At 33.3% G+C, this 9,309-nt stretch overlaps 1 protein-coding gene across 2 annotated transcripts in view; it reads right to left on the minus strand.

The window, feature by feature from the left end:
• The window catches only part of kek3 (leucine-rich repeat, immunoglobulin-like domain-containing kekkon 3 protein), a 42,977-nt gene extending 38,242 nt beyond the window's left edge, over positions 1-4,735 (minus strand). For both annotated transcript variants that reach the window (XM_076118584.1, XM_076118582.1), the window contains exon 1: positions 4,469-4,735. The gene's annotated coding sequence lies outside the window, so the exon portion shown is untranslated. The remainder of the gene's footprint in view (positions 1-4,468) is intronic.
• Between the last annotated feature and the right edge of the window lie 4,574 nt (positions 4,736-9,309).

Here is a 9,309-nt window from a genome sequence, read left to right on the forward strand (position 1 = left end):
GATACATTTTCGACTTTTAATCTGGGTTTTAAGAAAAAAATATCAAAAATATTGTTTTAAAAATGTATTCACAAAATTAATTATTAGAGTCGGTAAAAATGTTACAAACATTAAATGGTAAACTCTTAAAAAAACCATTTGATAGCTTTATTAATAAATATAAATAGTCGTGCGTAATTTCTGTTAACATATTTAGGGCACAAAATAATTGGCAACTTTGTTTTACTGCTAAAAATTATCTCACTTGAGTAAAAAAAAAAGAAAACTATTGTATTGACAACTCAGACACCTAACTGGCTGATTGGTACGAAAGGGCCGAAGATACAGACTTGTGAAGGAGAACTTTCCCCGTAAATGAACGTATATAAAAAAAAGAAACGAAATTCTTCCTATCAACCAATTTTATAATGCTTCCCATCAAAAAGGCACGGATTTTACATTTAATTTAATATTTTATCATAAATTGAAAAAAACCGTGCCCATTTTATAGGTCGTTACCCGTTACCCGACGTTGTTACCATGGCAATCTAAGGTTACTTATCGGTTACTATGGCTACAGTATTGCAAAGTCGGTTGAGTTACGCTATAAAATAAATGCATTGAACTTGGGAAACTCCAGAATAGGCGCCTAAATAAATAAACTACAGAGATCCTTCTATATTAAAAAAATAACTGCTTATTTTTGTCGAAAAAACTCCTGCTTTATGTTTCAGATTGTAATTAAGTGTAATTTAGAAACTCGGTGTGTTAAATACTTAAAGTATTGTAAAATATCAGTTATTATTTATATTAGCCAAACTGGTACATTATCATTAATTTATTGATTGCATTTCAGTTTACAAATGATATTGAATTAAATAATAGATAAATGTAAAATCAATCACATCTAAAAAAAACTATTCACCGCGTTTATGACTTTTAAGAATTCACATAAAACCCCTCTCGTCAAAGGATACTAAAACTAGTAAGCATTGTTTAAAGAAACATGAAATCCTCAAGCAATATTTATGGAGCTATAAAGGGACATATGAGAAATGTCTGGCTGTCAGTCGAGCGCCCATCATGCGACAACAAACACTGACATTGAGATACAGCCTACTAGCACTGAGACAACAATAAGAAATTATATACATTTATATACACTTTATGAAAGTAAACCTGAGTGGAATGAGCTATTTATTTCTGTCAAATTATGTTAAGTAACAAATACATGAAACGATCTGCAGCGAGATTCTCTACAGTCGGTCTCTCTACTAAAACTCTTGTCCCACTACATCGAGTGTAGGGTGTTTGACATTAAAATGTACTGCAAAAAATAGTATTAACGGTGGCCGATTTTCGTACAAAATATCTCGATAGCGGGGTGTTGTTAGACGATAGTAATAGTTTTTCGCGCTACAAAAAGTATTTACTTTAATTAAAAAGTAGAATAGAAAAAATATGCATATTAATGTTTTAAATTAAAAAAATATGGGTTTTATTCAAGACCTCTCATTCGTCTTTTTTCTAATTTTAAGTGATTACATATTATGAGTGAATACCGTTGAATTACTACGAGAACCTATAGTTTTAGTAAATGATAATTAAAATGTTCACAGTTCTTAGTTAAAAAAGGCCATCCCTACCAACAATGGCCATTTGCGTTCATTTTTTAATAAATATTAGAAAAATCTAGAATTCGTAGAATAATCTAGAACTCTGCAAATTCTAATGAATCTATCTCAATCAATATTAATTTGTACATTCCTGAGTTTGTAGCTGACACAATTCATCGCTGGCAATAATGGCGTACCTGGAAACAGCTTCACCTAAAGGACGTCAAAACAAAACGTTTTGCAATAAAACGAGCCAGGAGAACACAATCAAACAGTTAGCACAATGGCCGGCAGTAGCTAGTTACCAAACTTTATCTCGTTCCCATTCCGGTTTGTAAATATTAATTCAAGCAATTTACTAAATTTGTCGCACGTTAATTAAATAGTAGTCGCGCCGTAATTCGATAAATAAATCGTGCCGATAAATACAGGCCGCGGATATAATTGAAGGGACGAACCCTGACACGTCGACGTGGTACGTAAGTAACGATTGCCTATTGTGCTTCTGACGGCAATAATTTACGAATGACGAATTCGTTGTAATACCTACCATTGTGTTATTGTCGGCGCAAGATGGGTTTATTAATCGTGTTTTATTTTTACGCACTCGTAATGTAGCAACACCGATAATTTTGTGTCGTTCACGTTCATTTTTGCGGAATGAAGGATTATTTCTACGAGTATAAAATTAAATGAAATATTCACTGTTTTTAACGCTCACAAAGGAAATAGAATACTTAAATATGAATACCGAGAGAACCGTTTCTCTTGTGTACATGAGACACACATTTCCATCTGTAAATTCAATTAAAATCAGTTACTTTAAATCGAGCATGAAATTATTTCTGTCCGTGTTCGCAAACACTCATTTACAATGCGATGTTTTTCTGTCGCGCTCATTTGCAATGTGGCATTCTCTTTTTTAAGGCTTTTATAAAAGCGGTTACTTGTATAACTTCAATAGTAGTAAAAATGCATGGTATGCAAACCCGCAGCCGCTCGCCAGAGTCATAAACTGTCCAGTTTTATGATACCAGTGAACCCCACTCACTAACATTCAACCGTTTTGAGTACCAAGAAGACGATCTCTTGTAATTGAAGCCGTTTCAAAAAGTACTTTGTGTATTATTCACGATACCGTCCCCAATCGCAACGTGCTATCATTTATTTCAACTGCATGGTTCGTTCAAAACGATTTTATTATTAATTTGCTCACTAAATAATGAAACCACTAAATAATTATAAAACTGAATAGACGAGGACCACAGACATTATTTATATTCATATCGCTCTCGATTAGTTATAATGATATAAATGTTATGTTCATTTCCAAAATGCGTCAATAGTAATGTCAACAATAGCTCCACTCGGTTTGACCTATTTATTATTCACATGTATTATTTTCCTACTCGTTTAACTGACTAAAATCATGGCAGCTCCGTACGTGACTATGCATTTTATCATCAACTAAACTCGTATCTAAACTTTTATGACGATTGCATATGTTCAAACAAAAAAATATATACAGTATCCATTTTATGTGCCAAACTATAAAATATAATCTCATTAATAGGTTACATTGTAAAACATTATAAAGACCGAATGTCAAACAAGATAAGGAAATAAAAGGAGTTAACATATTTAAGTTTAAGGTGTCATGTCTGTTAATATTAAAATTGTGAAGGAATTCGCACCTCGTATATATTAAAAGCAGCACGCTGCACCGTTCCTACTCCTCGAGGTTTGAACACGGTGTATTAAAAAAGTATGAGCAATAAAGGCATATCTCTACACAAACGATTATTGCTATAACCTAGCAATTTCAGTTACCAAGTAAACTTAGCAGTAAAACACGAATATGCAATGAGCATTTTTATACGAAATTTTATTTTTCGCATTTTATGATTGTCGTAAGACTTCTAATTAACCTAAATTTGTTTGAAGTGCAGAGAAAACTTACACTGTGAACCGTTATTTCAAAATAACAAAATGTTCCTATCCACCAATAATACAAAAATGTTAGAGTAAAGTTAAGCCCATAGCTAAATTATGACGAGTTCGAAAAACCGAAGATTGATGATAAATGCTGAATTATGGCAGTTGTTAAACAACTTACTGACGCTAATGATTACGGAACGTCAAAATTCGAGACCATTTCGCTAAATTGTACGAAGATTTCGACCAACACAAAGACTTTTTAAATGTTTAAAAAATGTTACTAATGAGATTTATATTATTTCTCTCTAATTCAATTTGACCTACATGCTTCAGCATTTTTGTTTCTTTACAAAACGCTTGTGTTGATTAATGAACAACATACCAGCGAATTGTGTAAGACCCACCTTGCAAATAAAATATAAGCAGACGGGTCCCCTTTATTCTGGCCTGTAGCTAATTAAATAGCCATTGTGTAGTATTCTTTTGCAGAGCACAATATAAACACGGTCAAAAGATGCAAAAATATACTCCAGGCCGTATAATTAAAGGAAGTTTTGTGACTCTACCAAACTCTTTTTTCTAAATATATTTTACGTTCTCAATTAAAACATACGGCTATACGACTCTACTAATTAAGAAAGAAAATCGTCGAAGAACAGAGTTAAAAGTACTAGTGCCGCTCGATAATTGTATAGAATATTATTTCTACAATCTGTAGAACTTTTATATCAGTCTTGTTGTTGTCATCCAAATTAATAATGTGTCGAATTTCTATAAAGGAACACTTTTCATCACTTTTGAATTCGTTTTTATTTTTCATATTTTTCCAACCACTCAAGTATATAAATCAAAGTAATAATGTTCCAAACATAAAGAAAGTATGTTAAAGAACGTCGCTATAATAAAATAATTTAATTCCGAAACCTTATTCTCACCTTAATAAATGTCATACTTTTAGTAGGCCGCCTTAACATCATTCCCGACGTACTTAAGTCAATTTTGTTCACAATCCAATTGCACTTGTAAAAAATAACTTCAAACACAATCCACACGAGGCAACTAAAGTTAAAAAAATATTTTTAAGTTTTTCATATACTTTCCGTCACCTTCCTTACGATTTTAAGTAACAACAATAATTGTTTATTTAACGATGTTAACTAAAATTTGTTGCACGACAGAGACACGAGTACCCTGCGCCGTTATGTTCGAAGACTGAATTTCCGCCCGCCCAAAGGGCCCGAGGCGGCACGAAGCGCGCCGAGCTCGTCCGATTCAAACCCGATTCATGAAAGCCACTCGATGAAGTGGTAAGTTTTTACGACTACCCGTTGGCGAGCGCGGTCGGGGCCAATATAAAAGGATGGTTTGACACCTGTTTCTGATTATCTTCCTGTATTCGTTTTCTTTTCTCCATTTTACTACATATTAACGTAAGTGTAAAAGGAATTCAGGCCGTCACATAACTCGTCCCCTTTTTGGCGCGAACTTTTCAGATATTTTTTCCTTTACTTTTAGGATTTTTAACATTATTACACTAATGTTAGACTAACGAAAATGTATGTGGCTGCTGGCTATATAACAAAACAATCAAAGGAATGCTATTTGCGATTATGTAAAAGCAGGCGTTATTATTACAAGAAACCCTACATCAATTCAGAATCAATTAATCTCAGTTGCTGTACGCAGTGATGGGTTGATCTTTACCGGACTTCGAAACCCGTAAATCTAATTACTTACAACGTAGAACCTTTATATAAGAATCATTAATCATTTGATATTAATTTCGTAACAACTCTAAAACGTCAAATGTCCAATATTAAGCAAAAAGCTGTCTGTATACAATGTAGGCTAGCACACAAGCATCTAATAACCAGCAGATTTACAGGTACGTGTAAAAAGGTAGAGCATAGTATTCAGAACTGCAATAAAATCGGGATCATCTGTTATGACTCCACTTGCAAACTATAACAATGGCATTAAAATGGTCCACGTTTTATATGGAGCTTGCGTTCCTGCGCTACTACTGAATAGAGTAAGTGTTCTCTGAAAGGAGATGGTTAACATTGTATGAACTTATATGCAGATTGAAGGTAAAATATATTACATATTTTCATTCACTTGTTATGATACATTTTGTCTGAAGAATAAGAACTATGAATAAAGTCGACTCGTTAAGTTAAAATCCTCTGCTCTAAAACGAGATTAAACTCAACCGACTACAAGTTAAGAGTGTTTTAACCTTGGATCAAAGCTTTTAGAACTCAATAAGAGCTCACTCAGCATTGTAAGATTGCTGTGTAAGTCAATAATCTTAATATTGAGTTGGTACATAAAAGAAAAAGCTTTCTTGAATATCTAACACTCAGGTGTGCTCCCACCTACTGATTTAGATTAATATTACGAATCAGCGCTTTCACGTAATTTCTTGGAAAATTAAAGTGCAAAAAAATATTCACCGCAAATTATCTTTTTACCTAAAGTTCAAATTTCTTTTCAGACAATTTCATCCAAGTTCCACGGTCGTTCAATCAACGTCTTCTCGATAACTGACTTTTTGTACTTTGTTAGTCAATCATGTTTTACTTCATCGATCAAACTACAAGCTGTATTATTGGAAATCTATTATTACTTTTAATAACTCCAAGTCTCAGCATTATAGCAGTACAGTTGATTAATGTTTAAAATCGTTTGTACAGTAAACAAGAACGTAATAACAACCGGTACTCGGCTGCTGGGCGGGTATTCCAGCAATTTGAAATACGTGATTTGCCCTTTCGATACGATAGACCTCAAATCTCTTTGCAGAAAGTTTTGAACCCGAGCTTAAATCTTTTGCGGGGATTCGAAGTTAGTTAATATCAGATATACCGCGAACTCTACGAAACCACATAGACATTTTACGTACTCATTACAATACAGAACTCGACCAATATAATACATTTATATCGCTATATTTTATTGCTTAATTTTGTTTATTAACTTTAACTCCTTTGAAATATTTAGGTACTTTAATACAAATTGATATTTAAACAGCGCACGCCAGTAATAAATAGAGTTCGTATAGACAGGACCTGAATAAATTATTTTAATCATTGTCTCTTGGGTATTTTGCTTAGCCTTAACATCTAACGAGTGCTTGCATTAAACATTTAATTTGAAACATCTTGAAATACATTAAATATCGCCATTACCCATTAAGGAATAAAAAGAATGTGCTTGCAGCTATTAATATTTTCGTAACTCGGCAAAAGCCACAATACATCGTATATTCGTAATTCATCGCAGAGCTGAAGTAGTGGGGGCTTCACTTTTTTTAAATAAACCTGAATAAGTAAAATGGGTCATGAATCTTCTTTAATATGTCTACCGTAATACGCAGGGCTATGAAATACTTGAATATTAAACGAATGAATTATGTAAATGATGGGTTATTGATCGAACATAGCTTTGTTTAGCTAACAAAAATCACTTAACGACGTCGACCTATACTTGATAATGTGTTCGGAACTACCGTCGGTACTATTTCGAAAAACACAAACACCCGCCCAGATACTGATCAAATAGTCGAAATGAATTAAGTTTCCGTCGAGGGTGTGGTATAAAAACTATTAAAACTTTAAAGTGAGTGCTCTAGAAACAATTAAAACATTATTAAGACAAATAAACGGCTAAACGCGGCTGCTACAGATGTATTTTCCCACTACAACCTCAACAATGATTCTGACTCGTGTATAATAGAGTTCGTAAGTTCTGTTGTGAAGTCCGCGAACGAATTGTGTTTGATCAAATGTAAATCTTCGATTTCCGAGAATTTCTCACAAGAAACTTCATTTTAAGGAAACGAGTGCTGCTGACGCGTACCAATTTGTATCTGAAGTCGTTCAATATCCATTGCATATTGAAAGTAAATTAATATCGATAGAAGCCACCTTGATAGAAATTTTATAGTTTCGTAAACATATTAAGATATATGTTTTTCTAGTAAACTTACATAATTTCTTGAATCTATAATTATAAATAAACTGTTTATAACAACGGTTTTATATCAATCTGTTAAAATACACCTTACAAAAACCCTTTCTAAATAAAGTTTCGTTTTATGTTTAGAAAACGAAAAATGTTTAGTAGGTATTTGGTTAGAAACTCCGCAAACAGAATGCAATGCGGTGGGCATTACACAGGGTAGGTGTAATTGTGTGAATATTTGCGCCGCTCCACAAAACGTTTGTGTGTGCCACGTTTAATATAGACAACACCAACATATCCTACTTAACTACCCGACGGTTTCACACCACATTCCACGCGCGATGCTTTTGATGTATGTCAATAGCTCGAGAATACCGATTCATAAATGTATTCATTGAGAAAAGTATGCGTTATATTCTAATTTATTCTTGGCTTTATTGAAATATATTTTCCTTCCGCAAGTCCGTGGGTGGGGGAGGCTCTAAATCATTTTTCCGCAACTAGGTGGCTGGTGTATACCTAGCTATTACGTTATTGTAGCCATGACAGCGGCCGTCTGCTGAAGTAATGGGTTGGTCCGGTTCGTTAGCCCGATTCTGTCCCCCTCTCTGATTTAGCCAGTGCCGCTGCCGTCCATCGGAATATCTGACCCCTTTCTCCCTCGAATAAAACAAAAAAATAAACTTGTTAATTTGAACATTACACATTAAAATATACAGACGGACAGACGTTCGTATGTTCGTGGTCGAATACAATAAAATTGTATTACGAAAATTCACTCATTTCATTTTAAATGAACGTGGATTTTTAAATAAGATTTACCCTTAATGTTACTGCTACGTGAATTCACTGATATTCTGGGACAAAGAGGATCATTTATTGAGATTGTAATAAGTATTTCCGGATTTATTAAACGTAAATTTATTCATACTTACGTATTATTGAGATCCGTTAACAAAACGATACAAAGATACCGAGAAACAATTTGTCTGTCAAGCAAGTTCCATAAAAGAAGTAGAATCGGAAATTGCAAATCGTGTAATCGGCGTCAATCGTAGACGTTTGTAGTTCACGTAGCGTAGGTAACGTATCATGGCTACGGCGTAGCTTTACGTAGTTGTTCGTAGCATAGTTAGGTTATCTTTGAGACAGTTTAGTAACAAAACTGAGCAAATTGTAAACGACCTTCATTATAAAATCTTTTTTAGCCGTTTGGATTGTAAATTAAACTATTAATTACTTTAAATACACAAAAGCAAGTCTTAAAAAAGCTTTAAAATTTAATTTCGATCCAGCGCTCATTCGATATTACGCTGTAAAAACATAAATTGTGTCATACATTTTTCACATAAAAGAAATGATATAAAATAGAAAGTCTTTTAATGGTCCATAAAAGTACTCGTTTCAATTCATTGATTAATATTTTACGCGTATACACGTGAAAGACATCAGCTTGTCTACATTTTAAAGAACATGTTTTTATGACTTTTGAATATTGTTTTAAACTTAACAATACGTTTTTGGACGTGGCTGCTATATTTAAAATCAATTGTGTCACAACGGGTCATAGGACATCGCAAAAGAAAGTTGTGTAATAATAATACTAAAAAAAATATACCCATATAATAATAAAATCTTCAATAACTTAACATAATAACAAACATTATAGTAAAGTTACTATGTGTAGCGTAATAGTCACTGATACCGTCTTATATAACTCTATAAACAGGTAAGTAGAAGCAAACTTGTAAGCCACACGAATCAAAATCCATTACACATCTTATTAGCGATGCGCACAAGTTTACGTACC

Source organism: Anticarsia gemmatalis, chromosome 9, assembly GCF_050436995.1.
Source record: "Anticarsia gemmatalis isolate Benzon Research Colony breed Stoneville strain chromosome 9, ilAntGemm2 primary, whole genome shotgun sequence".
Classification (NCBI taxonomy): domain Eukaryota; kingdom Metazoa; phylum Arthropoda; class Insecta; order Lepidoptera; family Erebidae; genus Anticarsia; species Anticarsia gemmatalis.